The sequence below is a fragment of the Pseudopipra pipra genome, chromosome 1, assembly GCF_036250125.1.
Source record: "Pseudopipra pipra isolate bDixPip1 chromosome 1, bDixPip1.hap1, whole genome shotgun sequence".
NCBI lineage: Eukaryota > Metazoa > Chordata > Aves > Passeriformes > Pipridae > Pseudopipra > Pseudopipra pipra.
The window spans coordinates 19,894,375-19,916,899 of NC_087549.1; the positions used below are offsets into that span (position 1 = coordinate 19,894,375).

The 22,525-nt window shown below is 38.0% G+C and overlaps 1 protein-coding gene across 22 annotated transcripts in view; it reads right to left on the reverse strand.

Annotated features, from left to right (window-relative positions):
• RIMS2 (regulating synaptic membrane exocytosis 2) overlaps positions 1-22,525 on the reverse strand; it is a 451,223-nt gene that overhangs the window by 21,805 nt on the left and 406,893 nt on the right. The window lies entirely within an intron of this gene.

Consider the following 22,525-nt stretch of genomic DNA (forward strand, 5'->3'; position numbering starts at 1 on the left):
ATGTTTCCTGGTGTTCACAGCGGGCCTCCTTTGTATGAGCTTGTGCCCATCGCTCCTGCTTCTGTCAGTGGCCCAGCATATGGTGAGGAATTTGTCCTGCAAGCCACAGGCAAATCCTTCACCTCTCCTCCACCTCAAGCCAAGCTGTATTTCTCTAAAGCATACCTACCTCCTTGGCAAATATGAGTGTATCTATTCTGAATTCACAGTATTTGCTTATAACTACAACACATAATCCAATCTTCCTTCCATATCTTCCTCACCACTGTTTAATGTTACCTTTCTTTTCTTTTATTCGGTACGTTATATTAATTGAGTATGGCAATTGGCAACCTTCCCCCCAATATGCTAAGAAACTAAAGCGCTGGATACGACTGAAAAGAGGTACTAGCTACTGTAACAGTCTCTTTCAGCATCAGTAATTTATTTTACTATAGTTTACCACAGTGCAAAAGCGGTATCAAACTTTGCACATGGCTGTTGTTTTCTTACTGGCCCTTTAAACGGTCATGATGGTAAAAGTGTAGGGGTTTTTTTCAGTTTTCCTTAAAAAAAATAAAAAAAAAATTATCCCAAAATAATGTTAAATGATATTTAGGGTTTGATCTAACCAACTTTGCAGACAGAACGCTGGTTTGAAGCCAAGCAAAACTCTTCAGAATAAAGTGCGTAAGTCACACCCATTAAGTGTATTTCATTGAGCTGATGCTTGGAAAGGAATATTTGTGCCCAGATAATAACAAGAGATTGCAAACAGCCAACTCTTACTGACATACTTTGCTGAGGAATGAAAACTAGTCAGAAATTTAGCACTCAGGGATGGAACCTATCATTACTTGATCTACAGGGAAATAGTTTTGACAGCTATTTTTACAATGTGCACAATAATTTCATTTCTAGATAACTATAATCTAATAAAGCATGTTTCATTTGACACCATAGAAGCTTACTTTAAAACAACATAAATCCTCTTTTCCTCTGCATTAGCTATAAATCATGCCCAGGGCAGCTTCTCTAGGCTTTGATATCTTTTAGATGTCGCATTCAGGTCATATTCCAAAATGTATATTTAGTTGGTCATTCTATAAAAGTTCATGTTTCTCTGGTCATATGCCAAAGTTTGTGAACTTCCAACATATCTGTGACTTTTTACTGATTAACAAGAAGGTTAGCTGCCAAGACAGACAGAGATCTCTCTTGTATGCCACAGGCAGACCCATGGGCAGGCTTGATGGCAGAGACCTGCTGAGGTGGAGGTACTGGTTAGTCTGCAGTCCCTCCAGCACTTCCTTTAAAATCACCCTTTGCATTTATATCAGCGTTACATCCTATTAAAGTATATTCAAGTTGCAGAATTAACTACTTCTGTTTACAGTTTACTCTAGAAAGACAGTACAAAAATACTATAAGCAACTCTAAAATAAATTGTAATTATGGTAATATTAATAAATATCATATGCAAAATCATGTAATTGGCAAACTCCAATAAAACATGTTGAAGTAATTGCTAAAGATATCTTTAAAACACTTGGTGACTATAAACTATCTATAAACACTAAAGCAGACAAAATAACTTCCTTCAACACTTTTATCAGTGTAAAATATGGCAGAAAAGTAAATGTCCATGGCTTGATTAAATAATAATTCATGATTGCTTTTAAAAAGTTGGATTAAAAAAAAGATAATGTTTACTACATTTCAGATGAACTACTGATGACTTTCATGAAAACAGCTGAATAACACTGAAAAAGGCATTGAGGATGCAGAGAAAGGCAAAAAAACAGTTGGCAACTTGGAGATTTTTACAAGATTATAGACAAACTGTAGAATACATGTTCAAAGAAGAGCAACTGATTTATAACATTGTTTCATCTGCTTTCACTCATAAATACTACTTGTGTAAGTAGTCCCTTTAGAAGTATCCCATGTAGAAGAAATAATATCTGCTTAGGAGCTGAGAAGCTTTCAAGGAGTCTGCTCTTGTTTTCCTTCCCAAATAAGAGAATAAGCCCCATTGCTGCCTTCCCCTAAGCTCTGACCTCAACAGAAACGGGACACAGGGGTCTGACATCCTACTGGGATATGTCCATGACAGGGGTGGTTGGCATGCCAGACAAAGACATTAGTGGGGCACTTCACTAGTGATGTGCAGCCCAGTGAGAATTTGGCTGCACCCACAGGTCTGGCTGTCCCACAATGCCAGAGCCCCCACATCTCTCAGCCCCTCAGCACTGAACAAGACCTGGCAGTCACAGGTGATGTGATGAGTTGACGTTCCTGCTAGTATTTTGTAGTACATGTTACTTCATTTATAAAATCAGCCTTTACCAAGAAAATCACTTTAAAACCTTCACAGTCACAATCTGTAGTCACTTCCAAATTACCCCAAGATGTTGTGATATTAGGCACCTACTCAGAAAATCTGTGACAAAACACAGAATTGTGATCCCATCCGAGCTTCCTGAAAATGCTTCCATCCTAATTTTCCTTCTTTAAGATAAAGGTTTAAATGGAAAAATGAAAACAGACACAATGAACTGAGATAAGAAAGCCATCAGTTCTCAGGATTCTGGGATTTGGGGTAGCTGTCCTCAGTTTCTAATGATTGTATCATACAAATAATCTAATTGATCTAATCTAGATACACGCCTGGACTGCAGAAAACAAGTTTGCTACCCTGACATTAACAATATTCCCCAGTTGTTTTGCTGATTTTTTAAATTTTAATTGATACACTTTGATTTGTGTCACCAGTTGGAAGTGAATCAAATTCCTATTAAAGGAGCTTCATTCAAACTCCCATCTCAATGCTAAATACTAAGACAAAGCAAGAGATTCTCAGGTATCATATTTCTTTAAAATTTTCAGATAGTTTGCTGAAAGAACAGTGTGTTGTAGGAATCCAGGTCAAACAGAACAAGGTCAAACATCTGCTACAAATGTCCTGAGGAAATTCTATTTGTAGGGTTGAATGTATTATAAAATAGTTTGGTGGCTCATCTAACAAACTAGGAAAGCAATTGCTTACTAGCTGTATTCCCTGAAAATTACTAAAATATGTCATGTAACTTGAATTTGTGGCACTGGATCTTTCGTGTCAACCTACTCTATATACAGCCAGCCAGTAATAGGATTCTGAATTTAATACATGTATCTTCATCCTTTTATATAGATCTAAAATGTGTGGCAATTAAAAAAATAATATGGAAATTAATATATTTCTCATGTTTTTCCATGTTTAGGCTTTAAATGAGTATATTTCAGCAAGCATGCTTCAAGTAAACACAAATTATTTGAATTTAAATGGGTATACTTTGGAAAAATAATGATCTGATTATTCTTTCAAGAAAGAGGGGAAAAAAAGGAAAAAAGAAATCTCTTTACTTTCTATTTCTAATTCTGTGTGCTGAACCCTGAGGTCATAATTCTCTAGACTGAAGAGAAAACTATCTATGGAGGTTTTTTTTTTTATTATTGCCTATGGATTAATTCCTAAAGCCCCTCCAGCTTCTGAACACCAGATAAAAGCATTCATTGCCATAGAAGAGCTCTTAAGGCCTTATGCACATTTTGGAGAGGATTCTCCAGTGCACTCACTGTCGAAAGCTGATCTAAAGTTTCTGAACATCCTTTTTTAAAACTGCAGTTAAAGAAACTATTCTAGGAAGGGACTGGAAAGGAGTTTTTGCCCTTTTCTTTGTCACCTTTTCTAGTCTTCTGTCAAGTATTGCCCACAGATTTATTTTGTTTGCTACAGAAAGGATTTATTTTGTTGATGGTTGTCTTCAGAAAAGACAATTCAGCTGCTGAGCTTTTTACACAGGTTAATTATCTTTAACTTGCACCATTATTATTAGACATAACTTATTACAAGTATAATTCAAACTCTTAATGACTTCTCATATATAAGAAATCTTTATCCAATGTGTCACAACAAGAAGGGCAAATTGCTTCCTCTTACAACATGAAGGACAGTCCCCCACACCTCCCACCGACGTGCCAATACACAGTGTTCTATTTCACTGAGTTTTGGCTTCTTTCATACTCTCACCCTGCACTAAGCAGAGACGACCAATATGTCAACAGAGAAGAAACACTTGACAAGGGAAAAAGAATGGACTGAATTGTCTCCCCCCTCCAAAAAATAAACCAGTTTGAAAACTCAGCATTTATCTAATTCTAGGAGGATAGAAAAAATAAATGGCAGTATTGGTTGGAGAAAATGTTATTCTCTGAGTTATAACGCAAGCAATTTCCAGTAATTTGTCCAGATTAAGTATCACTGGGGTATATGACTACTGTTATTACTGAATTAAACTTTTTTTCCTTTTTGTAAGGCTAAAACAATACACTGAAAAGATCATTAAAAGCATGGTCCATTCAGTTTAAAACGGGGATTGTGTATGGAAATTTGTAACATGTAATAGTAACTGTTGTTGCCTGTAATTTGCTAAATGTTAGGACTATGCTGGCTGTCCTTAATGCCTACAGAGGAGCATGTGCCATTTCTAGCCAAGCACTTGGAAAGGGCAGATTCCAGAAAGCTGCAAGGTCCTTAACAAAGTAATGGCTGTTTTTAGTCATTCCTATCATATAAAAATTCACTATTTTTACCTCACTAACATGATCAAAGAATCATAGAATGGCTTGAGTTGGAAAGGACTTTTAAAGGTCCTCTAGCCCAATGCTCCTGTGATGAGCAAGGACACCTTCCACCAGATCAGGTTGCTCAGAGCTCCACCCAGCCCAACCATGAATGTTTCCAGGGATGGGTCACCTCTCTAGGCAACCCGTTCCAGAGTTTTACCAACCTTGATATAAAAAAAATTTTCCTTATATATCATCTAAACCTGCCCTCTTTCAATTTAAAACTATCACCCCTCGTTCTGTCACAACAGGCCCTGCTAAACAGTTGGTCCCTGACTTGTCATGAACTTTGCCATAATCATGAGCTCCATCCCAGGACAATAGCTCCCAGTCCATGTAGCAGTGAGCTTCAGTGGTCTCCCACTCTTCTCGAAGTTTTATGACATAAAAATCATTCCTAAGTAATTTCTATGTCCAGCAATTGGATATAAGTTTTCTAAATTCTACTTTATTTAGATCACGCATTTTGGATTTTCTGAGCATCCCCTACTAAGCAGTCACAGAGAATGCAGCTACACTTTTCTGTCTGTTTACATGGTAACAGTAAATTTTTCCATTCTCCCAATTCTTTTGGCGTTTTCTACTGTAAGGTCAACTCCACCCCAAACATCAAGCTAGGTACACAGTACAGATTTCTACCAAAATAGCTTTGCTGACTGACATACCTGTTCTGGGAGAATTCCCTAGTTGTTAGTGCAAGTCCAGTTATATCAGCAAAACAGGATTCTCCTAGAACTGCTTGTTTGGCATGCCTGCATTAAGATTCATTTGCTGGTACACTATTCCAGAATTCCTACACGGGAAAATGGTTCCACTGTTCTCATCGTCTTAACAGTCTCTGCCAGTGGGACTCGACCTGGAAGCAATTCAGCCCTTGTGAAGATAATTTCAAAGTCTTGCACACTTTCAGAGCATACAGATTTGAAGCTGCTTTCTTTATATCTATTTCAAAAAAACCAACAGATTTCAATTTTTGAAAATTAAATTGGGAAATTTTAACATAAAATCATTTTAAAAGGTATAAATGGAAATGTTTTTCTTCTTGGAAACACAAAATGCTTTCAGATGCATAGAGATACCAATTTTAGTTTCTTAAATGACATGGTAGGATCGCTTGTCCTGTAGTTGGCTTTCTCTTATGTATCAAGCCTTCTTTAATGAACATAAAGGAAATCTGTAAAAGTAACTGTCTCTTTTGCTTTAATGCTAATATTAGTCTCATGTGAAAACTGTCTATTCTTATTTAAATAAAATATATTTAACTTTCCTCTCCAATGTTTACCATAAAATCACAAAACCAAAATAAAGTCATAATTTTTCTAAATAACAGAAGGAGCTGCTAGTGGGCTAACATGAAGCAATGCAGTGTAGATAGCTCACAAGTAACTAAGAGGTCAGAACTGGAGCAGAGAACCTCTACACTGCTGACTATTTCTATTTTTATTAAAATAATTTCACATTTTCATGATCACAAGGCAATTTGCAAACCACAAGGTGTCTTAGACCTCGGCGAAATATATTGCTTCATAATGCTTCATAAGGGTGAGAAACCAAGAACACAGAAAAAAAAAGGTGCATGCTCTTTTAAGGAAAAAAGTTTTTGAGAAAGAAACCCACAGGAAAAAATATCAAGCTGTAAAAAGACCCAAAACCAAGTGGTAGGGTTTTTGTTTGTTTCAGTTTGGGTCTTTTGTTATAAATTCATATATGGAGGCTAGCTGCTTTCTCTGTTTAGATCCTAATCCACCTTTTTTGTCTCTGGGAGTAACCTTTATAATTCATCAGACCCATCAGCTTAGAAACAAGCTGCAGTTATTCATGTATACGCTCAAATCTTATTACTGCAGCTGCCTGTGTACTCCACTGAAGGTTTTCAAAATGTCTTAGATGAGGACAATGTAATTAGTTTCTGAAACTGTAACTTCATGAAACATGATTTATTTCCCTTATAATTCCATCTTCAGTAGAGATGGGACAAAACCAGTACAGAACTATTGGCACTTGAGTGGCCTGTGCCCCTCTGTTATTGCAGCAGTCTGCTGATGTTACTTAAGAAGACATACTGTAGAAAAGCACCCTATGATCTCTGTGCTTGTATTTTTCCATACAAAAAAAAATCCTGCTGAGATAATATGTTTCGCAAACATGTGAAAATGATAAATGTAAATAATAGGATGAAAAGCAAGGTGTGTACCTGTCACACATTGTTCTCTGTCCTCAAGGACTCTAATGCCTAAAGAGTACACAGTTTGCTGGGGACATTGCATTACAATGCAGGTCTGGTTCAATATGTTTGCCTTTTAAGAGCAATATGTTATCATCAAGTGGCAAGAGCCTTGGTGAGTCCAAATGTCAGCTTTGTGAAAAGACATTTGTCTTACAAGTAAGTAAGGTAATTTTGAAATAACCTGTAGAAGGTTAATATATGTTAAGCTGGTGCAATTTTACAAAGTTCTGTAGGTTATTTTTTTTTCTTGAGACCAGATACTACATTCATTGAAAACACTATATGCCACAGTCTTGCGCATTATTTCAGATTATTTCATTAGTGCAGAACAACCAAGCAGGTTTGTTTTTTTGTGCTAGGCAAAATCATGCTCTTTCAAACTGCCTGTACTGTGTAATCAGCTCCACCTATCAGCCAGCCAGGCTTCCACTTACATCCTTATGGCTACTGCTAGGTGGTAAGTTGGCATCTCTGAATGCTTGAAAGTGCCAGAATGTCAATGGAAGCCGTGACAGTTTAACAAGGGCATAAATTTCCCTTTTTATGGGTGCAAATGTATGGGGTGTGAATACTTTAAGTCTTAATGAGGATTTTACAAGGGCACCATATTTAGAGAAACCGATTCACTAATGAAACACCTTAATTTTAATGGTCAGCACTAAACTCACTGACTAGAATCTGAGTCAATTGGTGGGCACTGGGATCCATCCAGAAATAACAATAAAAATACTCTCAAGCAAAGTTTAAATATGTTGTTATCTACTGATGTCATGTTTATCTGACAAAATCACAAATTTCAGTTTTATTTTGTAAGTTTTCACTCTCTTTGTTTTTCTGGCAGAGGGATGTGTGCTGTTGTCATTACACTGCTCTCATTTCCATGGTCTTTGAGTCATAGCAGTCTCTTCAGCCATGATCACACAATCAATGAATCCCAAAATGTCACTGCTGATGAAAAACAATTTTATTTTTCACTTTCATTTGTTTATATTTTGGTAATCCACAGCTATGTCTACATGAACACATAAAATGTCAAGACACATTCTGATGCATGGAAATCATAGAATGGTTTGGGTTGGAAGGGACTTGAAGTTCCTCTAGTTCCTACCTCCCTAACACCTTCCACTAGAGCAGGTTGCTCCAAGCCCTATCCAGCCTGTCTTTGAACACTTCCAGGGATGGGGCATCTACAACTCTTTGGACAACCTGTGCCAGGGCCTCACCACCCTCTGAATAAAGAATTTCTTCCTAATATCTAACCTAAACATAGCCCTCTTTGAATGTAAAGCCATTCTCCCTTGTCCTATCACTACATGCCCTTGTCAAAAGACTTTAGCTTCTTTGCCTCCATTGATCTTTAAGAAATAAATTTTACCCCTCTAATTAGTAAGGTGTCCCATCCAAGATGATCTAAATACTTTTCAAAGATCCCTGAGATATGTGGTTCAGTATCTTTCAGGTATAACTTAGCCTGTCACCTAAAGTGTAAATGACTGGAAATCAAAGGGTGAGAGATATATCATTGATGTCAGCCTCAAGATAATTTTGTTCATCTGCAGAACCACCTATGAGCATAGGTCTGTCAATAAGGTTCACAATTTTGATCAGTTTTCCTAGGGTTATATTTGATATTTGTGTTTCAAAAGGTTTCTCCTTTACCTTCAACTGGCTACTTTTTATTGTCATATTTATTCAATATTTGCACAATGATAATGCTAAAGGGCAAGCAAGCTTGGACCTGAATATAGAAAATGCTGTATGAACTCATAGTTTAGACTTTTTGCTCAAAAGAGTTGCAATCCAAGCAGCACAGCAGATAAAAACCTCAGGCTGCAGAATAGAAAGAAATGGCACCAAATTTACATTATCCCCAGTAAGTCAGCATCAAAAACTTCCTCCGATCTAGATAATCTCCATCAGCATACAATATTTCAAATGTATTAACAAATAGCATCCTACCAATCTTTGTCTACATGTATATATTACGAGATAGTTTCTATCAATTTCCTTTTCACTGGTGTGAATTCAGGCTGGCTCACCCCAGTGAGAATTCTGATTCCTTCAGTGAAGGAGAAAGTGAAATGTGAGCCTCATCGGCTTGTATTTTAAATAAAAAGCAGCACCAGTATGATTCTAATAAAGACCAGTCCATTTAACAGTGTAAAAGCCAGCAATTGTATTCTTTTTCAAGGGTCACAGAAGTCCCCATTGCTAGTGGGTAGTGACTCATCTAAGTGCAAAGGTGTTTCTCTGGGTTAGAGAAGAAAAGACTCTCAACTAAAAAGAAAGGAAAAAATATCTAAATGGTTCATGCTGTGTGACATAATGTGTTTACTTATGCAGCACAATTGAGCTGGTGCTTTAGTCCCAGCTTGGGTACTGGAAACTAAATCAGTGCCGGATTTGGCCAGGCTAAATAGTTTTGCAGACTATGTCAGTTGTTTGCTTGGAGTCAGCTCAGGTATTTTCGACCCTGCTATGCTGTGTGACAGTGAAATGCACCAAGAGTAATCTCATTTCACTTCTGCATATTGAAATTAGGAGTCTAGTTTAAGCCAGCTTCCTTGGCTCCCTCTGTACTCAATGGACAAAAATTTAAAACAATATGATTGCAGTGCCAGAGTACCAACTATGGCAAATGAATGAATTTTCAGTCCCAGAGGATTTAACAGCCAAAGTTAACTGAAAATAGAAAACCTATGGACTCCACTAGGAACTACCTACAGCCACAAAAATGGCAGAACCAAACCTAGATGACAGAAACCCAAAAGACTGATACTGCTGGTGACTGTCAGCTATGTAAAAGAGGTTCTCAAACCTTTTTGGACTAGTAAAGGCACATCAAGTTTTGAACTCAGCGAAGTGGACAGTGGTACAACACACAGGCTGTTCTGACTCACCCATGCAGAAGCCCACGGGCCAATTTGCAAATAGATCAAGTGGGCAGGTCACCTCCCAGCCCCCAGTCAGACAGAGATGCCCAGCTATGTTGTGACTGCTCTTGCAGTACACACTTGTGTGTCAATCTACATACACATGTATATTTATATTCATACCTACAAAAATGCTATATTCTGTTTATTCACACCCACTTGTGCCTATATCATATTTTATACTGGAAAAGTGTAGGAGTTGATGATGGACTGATAAAAGCAATCAGGGCAACAGCCCATGTGTTTGACATATCTCACAGACAATATATATTTAATTTGAAATATTCTTATATAGAAATGATATGTTAAAAATAACCCCCAAATAATCAACACAACTTTTTAGTAAAAAAATGTATGCTTGTTAAGTCTTTCTCCATAAATTTCATCTAAATAGCACATAAGCTATTTTGTAGAGGACCTGAGAAACTTTTGCTCTCACTTCATTTGGAGGGATCTTTCAGGAACTCTGGGTTCTCAGAACCCTAAAAGTCAAGCCAAGAATTCTTTGCTTATTTCTTACAGCTTCTTTTGTTTCAGAAACAAAACAGATACACATTTTGTTAATTAAAATTCCTTTTTTTTTTCATTTTCTTTTTCTTTTTTTTCTGTGTGTGTGAATACTGGCTATTGTTACTTTCTAAAATAATCCTTTGTGGATTTAACAAATGTCAGACTTTCACCAGGATTCTGCACCAGCATTCTTGTTTAGAGAGCTCTACAAAATTCAATTAGAATAGAAGCAACCCACTAAGTTCAGCAAATGAGTTATTTGAATGCATTTTTTTTACATCTGCCTATTATGTCGTGCATCAAAGATAGTTGATTCTTTTCTAAATTTTATGATGTGGACCTTTAGTAAATGTTAATAAAGTTAATGTTAGTTAGTTAATAAACTTCTAATTTTCTCTATATGCTACCCTTATTCAGTCCCACCATGTTTAATAATCTTAATATCTTCGTGTTTAGTTTGTAGAATATCTTTAGATTCAGGGTCATTTAATGCACAGATGAGTTCAGTTCTGTATGCATAAAAAGAGAGGAAAAATGTTCTCTAAGAATGAATGTGACAAATGAGTAAAGTAGAACATTTTTTACCCGTAAATATTTTGAGAATGTTTTAAATTTTAATTTAAACCTTATTTTACTCTGTGAAATGTGATATATAGTAGAAAGGTACAGACTGTGCAGTTAATCTATTGGTGCCAATGTCTACTAAAGACATGGGGCCACATCCTGTCTTTGCTTATACCTGTGCAAATATGTAGTTACTCCATGAACCTCTCTAGATTATCATTAAATTTGAGGTTTCATAGGAGTATGTCAGGTAAACACAGGAATCAGTTGAGTTATGCACTTATTTGATTTAAAATCTTTTATAATTAAGCTAAGATCATGGCTAGAATATTGTTCTTAGAAGAAAGATAAGTATTCTTAATCAGGATTAAAGACAAAAAGCTTAAAAAATGTTAAGCTGTTTAACTGGGTGTGGTAGTTTGGCCTAGGCCTTCCTTGGTGACCAGTTTGTAACCAAGGAAGGGTCCAGATTTACCCAGTATTCCCTACGATTTTTACATAAGCCAGGCTATAAGAAGAAAGGAGGAGAGGCCTTCGCTCTCTTTCTTTCCGGTGGCTTGGAGGTGCAGTTCCCTGCTGTTGAGTCTGTGTGTTGGGGAGCGAGGCCTGGTAAGGCCTTGCCGACCTTGGGAGACGGAGGTTGCCGGCGATCCTTCCAGAGTGACTCTCGGCTGTCCCAAGGAGAGTAGTGAGATATTTCTTTGCTAACTCTTTTAGTTGTTAGATATTGGGCTACTAATCGGGATATATATATATATATATATTTTATTTTGGTTTTGTTCCTTTTTCCTTCCCCCTTCCCTTTCCCTTGTGAAATTGTATATATTTCAATTGTATATAACTGTAGCATAAGTGTAAATATATTTATATATATTTATATATATCACTTTAGCTGTCTTTCTCTCGTTTCGGGTTTTTTTCTTAGTTGTTTTTCTCCCTCTTCTCCCTGAGGTTTGGGGGGGGGACACTTCTTGTGGTAAGGTTTGGAGACTTGGCAGGGAGCCAGCTTCAAACCATATCACTGGGATAATGAAATCCAGCTTTGATATGAGCTACTGAGACTTTTGCCAAAAGACAACCAAAACTTACAATAGATGAAGTCATCAGAGTGAGGAGAAAAGAGATGTTACTTTAAAGGCCTGAATCTGCCATGCTGGATAAATCACACAAACTTCTGGTTTCCAGTATCTGTGTAGTCTAGTTATCAGATGGCTTTTTTCAACTCTCAGACCAGAGATAAATATGAACAAAACATAAGAAAATAAAAATGGCTGTATCAGGAAAAAACAAATGTCCAATTATTCAGTATCCTCTCTGTCAGCATGGCTAATATCAATGGCTAAGAAATATAAGAAAAAAAATTTGTAGGAAAGAACACTGACCTTTGGTTTAGAGGATGTGTGAGTTAGAGGCTTTTGTGTTTAATTGCCATTGCTAGGTCCAACTCAACTCATTTGGTTTAAATCTCTCTTTGAGCCAGTATATACATCAAGTCCATTCAGCATCCTATAGAACAAATTTGTACTGTGAAGACGTACTTCTTGCTTGTTTGCCTGGTAATTTTCTGCAATGCCCTGGTTCTTCCATTGTGAAAACAATGAATAAATTATCCTGTAGTCACTTCTTTCACAGTATCCCTGACTTTACAGCCCTTAATCATCTCCTTCAGTCATTTTTTTTTTCTGAACTGAAAAAATTCTATTCCATATTTTTTATCACCCTGGTTGCATCTTTATCTAGCTCTGTGTCCTTTCTGAGGCTGTGGGGCTACCAGAGATACATAGAACCAAATAATTATATTTTCTGTGTTGCTTTGTTATATTATTTTCTTAACAATTGTAGCTTCATATTTTGTTGAAAAAATAAACATAGGAATTTGAGTGTGGAGTCAAAACAGAGGGGAGAAAACATTAAACCACATCTTCAGTTTAAGATGACTTAATAAGAAATAAACCTTCTTATTTTTTGAACAACTTCTCAGTTGTAAAGAGTGATGAAAATATTTCTCTTCTCTTTTGGAAAGCCTCAACACAGAAAAATTTGTGTTCAGACAGTGACCAACTCTGACTGCTTGAACTCAGGGATTTATGCCCCTTTGAGTATACAGATCTTGACTCAGGTCCTACACTTGCTTTGTGCTAAATCCAGGAGGACTGAAGTGTATCAGATAATCCCATTTCAAGTTCCTGTATAATTGACAGTTTATAATTGAAAACTATAAACTTGGTCCATTTCACAAAATGTAACTACAGAGAGAAATGGGAAACTCTTTTTGCCTTCCTAACTAGGAAAGTCTTTGAATATAGGTAAAATTGTGTGACAGGATTAAGGAAAATTAGTGGCCAGGGTGTTGGCAAATAGGTGATGAGATCTGTCAGAGGAAGAGAGAACTTAAAGAGAGAGAGAATTTAAATGTTAGGTGAAGATGATATATAAATAAATGAAAAGATCAATTGCTTCTTAGGGCACACCCAACAAATGACAGAGTCAAAGATATATATGTAAAGTGGAAAACACCGGAAGACACCAGAAAACACCTCAATCTGGGGTTTGATGCAAATTGTGCAACTAATTTTTATATTAAACTAGGAGAAATCACTGATCACCACTGCCAAATTTCAGCTGGAACAGAACAAACCTCCCATTCATGCAGTTCAGGCTAGCAGATGAGAATGAACTAAAAGAATGACTGCAGCCATAAAATCTTTGGCCCAAGTTACATAAAGGAAGCTGTAGACACAAACTCTAAAGCCTGTAGAGTCTTGGTGATGCTAATGAAAGTCTGCAGGGACATAGGGCCTCCTGAACTGACATTTACTGGATCTACACCCTAGGAAAAGGACTGGTGAATGAAAAGATGGTGAAGGGCTTTGAGGGGAAGTCATATGAGGAACGGCTGATGTCACTTGGTTTGTTCAGCCTGAAGAAGAGGAGACTGAAGGGAGACCTCATTGCTGTTACGACTTCCATGTGAGGAGAAGAGGAATGGCAGGCACTGTTCTACTCTGTGGTGACCAGTGACAGGACTTGAGGGAATGGCCTGAAGTTGTGTCAGGGGAGGTTTAGGTTGGATATTAGAAAAAGGTTCTTCACCCAGAGGGTGGTTGGGCACTGGAACAGGCCCCCCACGGAAGTGGTCACAGCACCAAGCCTGTCTGAGTTCAAGAAGCATTTGGAAGACACTCTCAGGTACATGTTTTGACCTGTGCAGGGTTAAGAGTTAGACTCAATGATCCTTGTATGTCCCTTCCAATTATCTGTGATTCTGTGATTTTTGACATAGGCAAGTACATGATTGGGCCAGTTGGAAATCAAATAATTCATCCAGTAGTTCTCCTTTTGAATTCAGTATGACCAAGGAGGGGATTTCTTATATAAGAGAGACAACTTAAAATAGAAAAGTTAGCTGTGAAAGGGAACTTCAGCGATCATATGAAAATTGTGAACATGAGGAAATTTGCAAAAGACAGAGGAAAGGCGACTGAGGACAGTCTGGGGCAGCTGCAGAAGATTGTGCAGCGAGGATTATCTAGTGAGATTTGAAGAGCCACTGTTGAGTTCAGACCAGACTGAATTTATCCTTTTGGATTGGGTGTAACTAACAGAGAAATGTATCTATTTTTATTTCAGAGACCATAGAGGCTTTCATTATATTCTGGGCTCCTAACCAGACACCCAGACAACACACATAACTGACATTATAGGAAATTCGACTTTGTTTTCAACTGACTAAAGCATCAAGTAATGTGGTTATTGCTTTTCCTACTGCCCTGAGTCCCTGTATGCTCTCTGAGGTGCAGGCAGCAGGTTCTTTCAGCTGGTTCTCTCTGACCAGCTCTGCCTGCCAGCTGAAGTTTAGTCATGGGACAGAGACCCAACACTGCAAAGCATGACCTCTAGCCACTGTGAGGGAGTCAAAGGCCACAAAAGAGAGGATTTTTGCTCAGCATCTAAGATTTAGCAGGTCTGAGATTTAGCAGATATCTCTGCCCAGGGCAGGGGTGTTGGAACTAGATGATTTTTAATGTCCCTTCCAACCCAAAATATTCCATCATTATATGATTTTATGATTTTCCATTAATCAAACTAATATTTTCTTTTCTTTGCTTGTGCTTTCTCACTATGATCCTACATCTTGACATCCAAGGTTACTGCTAGAAGGTTATTTTATATAAACACGAAGGCCATTTTATGAGGGCATCATATCTTTGATCCACAGTTTAAACTCAAACAAACATTTTCACATGAAAACTACCTAAACAGTTCTAAATTAGGAAGAATTCAGCATTTTGTGTCAACTACCCTCAACTACAACTTCCTTTTGTAGTTACCCCACTAGTGAATGTCAGCTGTACCTAAGCTATCAAACAGAAAAGATGTAAGAACAGGATAGTTTTAAAAAAGGATCCTTCACTTTCAGATGTAGTCTGCTTAGAGATTAGAAATCACTGACTTCTAGGGTAGTCTGTGAACCTTTTCTTCTTCCTTATGATTTAATTTTTAAAAACAGCACTATATCAAAAGAATACTTTAAGAAAATGAAAGAAATATATTGAGGATCATAGTACTAAATAAAGTTTGGTCTGAGAGATTTTGTATTTATACAGCAACTATTTCATTGGAGACCATTCTTTAGCCTCAGTTTATATCATGTTCAGTTTAAATAAAAAATCTGACTGAGTACCTTGATAGGGCAGTGGAGGGGGTGTCAGTCCACAACATATGGCTGGAAGGGTCTTCTTGGGTCATTGAGGCTGCAGGTCCCTTGCTGCAGGACTTTGGAGTCCATAAAATTTGAAAAGACTTAGCATTTGCAGGTGGCCATACTAAAATCTTTATTTTTCAGTCTCTCATCAAGATGTATTAGATGCTTTGTGTCACCTGCCCTACTTTCTTGTACTTCTACAGAAGTGACAAAGGTGCATTAAGCCTCAGGATCTGTTTCTTTGCCACAGTCCTGTAATAAGAATATATGGATCCAACCACAAAACAATTTCTTCAGTCATCAACCATCTTCAGTGGTGGGAGTAAACAGTTAAATGCAGATTAATTGGGGTAAGAAATAATGATGTGGATGAAAAATAATATTATCATCATAAGTGCTGAATATGATGATCTGGCTAAACAGTCATACGAAAATCAGGTTAACCGATTTCTAAAAAGCTTTGGAATTCAGTAACAAGGAACATACCTGTTCTTCCTCCTGACTGAAATACTTTTAGTGACCCTTTCTTTAAAAAGCTGCACTCTCAAGACTATGCATTTATTATTTAACATTGTATTAAATACTTCTGCAAAATCAAAAGATAATGTACGTGCTCTGACCTTCTAAATGATAAACCTCAGAGTGGAATGAAGCTGCATTCCTGTTCCTTTTATGGTTCTCTGTCTGTACTGGTAATTTATTTTCAGAACAAATAGAAGTAACATTGTAATTATCTTTTTATGCTAACAGTTTTGGCATTGTATTAAAATGTTTTAAAAGGAACACATGGCATTCACTGGCATAAATACTTGTGTTGTGAAATGGCTCCATTCTGCTTATGCCTGCTTTTATGCTGATATAATTTTCCAACAGTATGTCTGTATTGTATTTCTATTACTGCAAGTTGTCACTTTTATGAACAAATAGAGTATTGTTTCACAGAATAGAAGGAAACAGAGTAGTCCTGATCTACATTATTAAGATCATATTAGGTAATCACTGGACACATAACATGTTAATTTTGAGCATTTAATATGACCAGATGAAGTAAAATACAATAATGTTCAGAAAAGTATCAAAACATCACTGTTTTGCTTAGGATATAACTAAAAAGGGGTTTTTTTTGGAATTATAAGACAAAGGAGGGTGCACAGATGATAAGATCATTATCCTTGGTGATTTCAATGTCAGAGTAGGTAAGAATTTTGAAGCCTGGAAAGGAATATTAGGCGAGCATGGTGTTGGAAACTGCAATGATAATGGTCGACTTCTGCTAGAATTCTGTGCAGAGCAACAGCTCACCCTCACTAATACTATCTTTCAGCAGAAAAATAGTCTGAAGACAACCTGGATGCACCTCAGATCTAAGCATTGGCACCTCATCGCCTCATCGATTATGTCTTGGTGCGACGGAGAGATGTCCGCGATGTCCACCATACCCGCGTGATGCCCAGTGCATGATGCTCAACTTCAATCTTAAATTCAAACCTCCTCCCAAGGAGGAGACTCCAAGTTAACAATCTCCAATCAGCCACAGCAAGAGACAGATTCCAGACAAACCTTCAAACTAGGCTCAAAAACCATGCCATAGATTCTACAGATGCCTCTCCTGAAACACTTTGGCACCATTTTAAAAACAGCATCCTGCAGTCCTCTGAAGAATCCTTCGGGTTCTCCTTCAAGAAGAACAAGGACTGGTTTGATGAAAACAATCAAGAGATCCAGGAATTGTTGAGGAAGAAGAGAACCACCCACCAAGCACACCTTGCGCTGCCATCCTGCCATGCAAGAAAAACAGCCTTTTGTCTTGCATGCAGCAAGCTCCAACAGAAACTCTGTGACATCCAGAACAAGTGGTGGATCGATCCAGCTGAAAAAACTCAATTATGCGCAGATACGGGTGATCACAAAGGATTCTATGAGGCCCTGAAAACAGCATATGGGCCTACATACCAGGTCCAAAGCCCTCTACTCAGCACTGATGGTCAAACACTTCTGACAGATAAAACCTCCATTCTGAATCGATGGTCTGAACACTTTCAGACTCTATTCAGTACCAACTGTGTAGTCCAAGACTCAGCAATTCAGTCCATCACACAACAATGGATGAAGTATGAATTGGATACTGCCCTCACCTTGGGAGAAACTCTTAAGGCCATACAGCAGGTGAAAATCGGCAAAGCAGCTGGAGTTGATGGAATTCCACCCGAAGTCTGGAAACATGGGGGCCTTGCACTCCATGCTAAATTTCACGAGTTTATGGTGCGCTGTTGGGAACTCGGTGAACTACCATCAGACCTTCGTGATGCAGTCATCATCACTTTGTATAAGAAGAAATGAGTTAAATCAGATTGCTCAAATTACTGTAGTATTACTCTGCTCTCCATTGCTGGCAAAATCTTGGCAAGAATACTCTTGAACAGACTAATACCCACTATAGCAGAAGGAATTCTACCTGAAAGTCAATGTGGTTTCAGGGCCAACAGGAGTACCACAGACATGGTATTTGTTCTCAGACAACTGCAAGAGAAGTGTAGGGAACAGAACAAAGGTCTCTATGTAACCTTTGTTATCTCACCAAGGCTTTCAATACTGTGAGCAGAAAAGGTCTATGGCAGAATTTGGAAGGTTTAGGTTGTCCCCCCAAGTTCCTTAAAATGATCATCTCGCTCCATGAGGATCAGCACAGCCAAGTCAGATATGGCAACACACTTTCTGAGCCCTTTCTTATATATAATGGTGTGAAACAAGGCTGCGTTCTCGCTCCAACCCTATTCACAGTCTTTTTCAGCATGATGTTCCAAAGGGCCACGGCAGACCTCAGTGATCAGGACGGTATCTACATTCGATACCGTACTGATGGAAGCCTTTTCAACCTAAGGCGACTGAAGGCCCACACCAAGACCTTAAACCACCTTGTCCGGGAGCTGCTTTATGCTGATGACGCCACCCTTGTTGCCCACACAGAAGCAGCTCTGCAGCGTTTAACATCCTGCTTTGCAGACGCTGCTGAGCTCTTTGGGCTGGAAGTCAGCTTAAAGAAGACAGAAGTTCTCCATCAACCTGCACCTCAGGAAGTCTTCCATCATCCTCATATCACCATTGGCCAATCAGAGCTCAACTCAGTCCAGCAGTTTAATTACCTAGGCAGCCTCATCTCCTCCGATGGTAAGACTGACGGAGAGATAGACAACAAGTTGGCAAAGGCATATAGTGCTTTTGGAAAGCTCCATAAAAGAGTTTGGCAAAATAAACACTTGAAAAAAAGTACAAAGATCAGTGTTTACAGAGCCATAGTGTTGTCTACTCTTTTATATGGTTCCGAATCATGGGTCATCTACCGCCACCACCTGTGACTCCTAGAACACTTCCATCAACACTGTCTCCGTACAGTCCTAAACATCCACTGGTCAGATTATGTGACCAATACATCTGTTCTAGAACAAGCAGCAGTCACAAGTATTGAGGCCATGTTGCTGAGAACACAGCTGCGCTGGGCAGGGCACGTCTCAAGGATGAAGGACCACCACCTCCCTAAGATCTTGCTTTATGATGAACTTGCCACTGGCTGCTGCAAGAGAGGAGCCCCAAAGAGAAGATACAAGGACTCCCTGAAACAACATCTCAGCTTTGGCCATATTGATCAACATAACTGGTCTACTCTGGCCACCAATTGGGAGGTCTGGAGACACACCATCTATAACGCTGCTGATGCTTTTGAGAAAGCACACAGGATCACTCTCGAGGAGAAAAGACAACACAGAAAGAATCGTGCCTTGCAGAATACACCATCTAAGGAGTCTTTCTGCTGTGCCTTTTGCAACCGGACGAGCCTGTCTCGTATTGGCCTTTTTAGCCACCAACGCGCTTGTAACAAACGTGGGTAGAGCCCTCCCCAAATCTTTGTTCGCGAAGCCCAGCCATGATATTATAATCATATATCTTCAACAGATGTGGATACTTCTCAAATACATATCTAAGTAATGCTTGCTTAATTTTAGACTGATGAATCTAAATTTTTTTCAAAGAATCACCACATTTTCTCTCTATCTTTCATTGCAAAATTAAGAGATACTTCAGAAAGGCATCTTAAGATGCATCTTAAGGGAACAGAAAAATCCAAATGAACTTTTAACTCAAAATAAAAGAGAATTTAACACAGATGGCTTTTTTTCCTTACTTTCTTCCGTGAAACTATAATCTCATTTCCTGTCCTCAACAAAGCAGTGATTTTACATTACTATTTTTGTTTGTTAGAAACCACAACACTTTAAAAATATTAAATTTATTTTAATATTAATTTTTAATAATTAATATTAAAACAAACTGGTAATACACTAACAATAAATAATTACTGAGCTCAAACAGTAGCAGAAAATTAATTAAGTCTTATGAGTAATAGGGAAGAAGAAAGCATGACACGGAAGAAAAGGGGTTGCTGTCTGAGTTGCTCATGTGGTCTGCTTTCTCAGAAGGATTGCCCGAGTCACTCCAAGCAGTCCAATACAGTTCTCCTTCACAAAAGCTTTTCTGTTTTGCTATAATCTTCCCCAGCTGCTAGTCTTCCTCTAACTTCCTTGTTCCTGATTCCCACATTCTAATATGCAGCCAGACTCATGCTGTCATTTAGTCCCCTCCTGTGTATGCCTACTTCTCCTTCTTTCACTGATATAATTGTTGAATTTCTCCATACTCCCCTCACCTCTTGACTCTTTCTCTCACATTAAAGTCTGCCTTGCTGCTTCCTGCTGTGGTTCATCCTCACCAATCACTTCTGCTTTCAGGCTGCAGTTCATCTTTGTTGAAAGTCTTCTCAGCAGGTTGCCTGTTACCAGCCACAGACACTGAGCCCTTCAACCTGGATCTGTACACTTTTACTAGTTGGATATACCTCATTACCTTCCTTTGATACGAATATTATCCTATGATAGTAGTACCTTCCTTTCAGACTAATTTAAGACCCATGTCTTACAGAACTCTGTTTTCACAGAACAGTTGGTAGAACAGTTTCTTCTTAATATTTTTAATTATGAAGTCTTTTGTTTTCCTAGAATCTAGAAAATTCCTAGGAAGTCACTGGTTTCATGTTTACGTGCATGTCAAGGATACTTACTTTCGGTGAGATCCAAACTCTCTCTGTGCCGAAAACAAAAATAGCAACCAAATATCTTCACGTCTCTGGTATTTAGACACTGGAGAGACATACCATAACTCAGGATGAGAGGTGGAGAAAAAGCAGGAACTGATGGGCTTAAGGTGGAACTGGGAAACACGGTTATCTCCACTAAAGGGAAGGAACTCAAATTAGCTAAAAAAGGCTAATTAGCAGCCTACAAAGTATTTTCATATAGAACAGAATTCTTGGTGATATGCCAAAAATTTAAGTGGAAAATAAGTTCAAGGATTTTAATGAGTTTTACCTGTGTAATCACTGACTGTGATTTCAGCCACTTCTATCCTCTCCACATATTTATATTTATTTATATTTATATTATTTTATAAATATTTATATATATTTCTATTTACAGTTATATATACTTATGTGTATACATAGATATATATGTAAAAGAAAATCATTAGGAAACATGAAGCTATAAAACTCAGAATAACAATTGTGGAGATAGAGGCTGCAGTAGGATTTACATGCAGGTTAAGTATTATGAGCTCATTGCTCTGCTATATGCCATATCCTCCTGAATTTAATTATCTTTGTGATCTACTCATTCAAATGTAAATAAAATTATCCAAGGCATTATAAACCAGCAAGGAGTTATGGACAGTGCACACAGACAAAGAAATCCTCCATCATGGAGGGGTGACCACATGAAACTAATTTTCTCAGGTTATATTTACAGTACTAAAGTAACAGAGATCATGTGTTTTTTTATTTCTCTCTAGAAATATAACCTGAAGTGATTGTAAAATTGAGAGCTTTAGAGGTCTTTCCAGAAGGAGACCTTCAGATTCCTTTCCATATATACTGCATATCTTCAAATGCCAGATGAGTATAGGATGGCACTAGGGTCAAATCAAATGACAAAAAATTTCTTTCTCAGTCCTGAAGAGCTGAGAATATGCAAACTGGACAAAACTGGCACATGTTTAGATTCATGTCCCCACTGAGAGGAGACAAGCATGGTTGTAAAAGCCAAGATCCAGCTTGGACCATCTGAAAAATATAACTTCAAAATTGCAAAGAATCTTTTTCCCAGTGGGGTTCTGTTCAGCAATTCCTATAATCTGCCAACGCACTGCATGAAAGCACTTGTTTAAATGGAATAGCAAAAGGCATGCAAGTTAATGACTTCTACTGAGCACTGAGCACTTACAGAGCTCTCCATAAGGAAGATGCTGAACTGATTGATCCTGGTATTTCCTGCAGCCTGACTCTGATGGGTACCTGCTTTGTGAGTACATTAACAGAACATGAGGAGTCTCTTAGCCTGCCCACTAGCTGAGAAGTGGTGCTTTTAGAGGTAACCCCTATGGCACTGTGGTCTTCAGCCACTGGGGAGCTGATAAGAACAGGACAGTTAACAGTTCTCTCCAGACTTTTATGTATTTCACATATTTAACTGCAAGCCATTTTCTAAGCTTTCTGGTATTTCTGTCCTTTTGCTGATGAAGACATGACTTTGGCTCTTGATAAGATAGCGAAGTTAAAATACAAAGCATAGCAGTGGTACCAGTGACACAGCTGAAGGGTTTCTCTAGTTCTTATCTACCAGTGAAACAAAGAGGACAAATCAACTGAGAAAGAGTGACATAAAAAGGAAATATCTGGTAGCAACGAGAAGAGGTTCTTTGTCCTATTCAAGAAAAAGCACATTTTGGTGAAACACAGACAAGGTTTTTACTGGGCCTTCAAATTCAGTGGTATATTTCTGATATTATTGTATCATAGAATCTATGCTGTTTTTAAAAAACCTTGCTAAAACA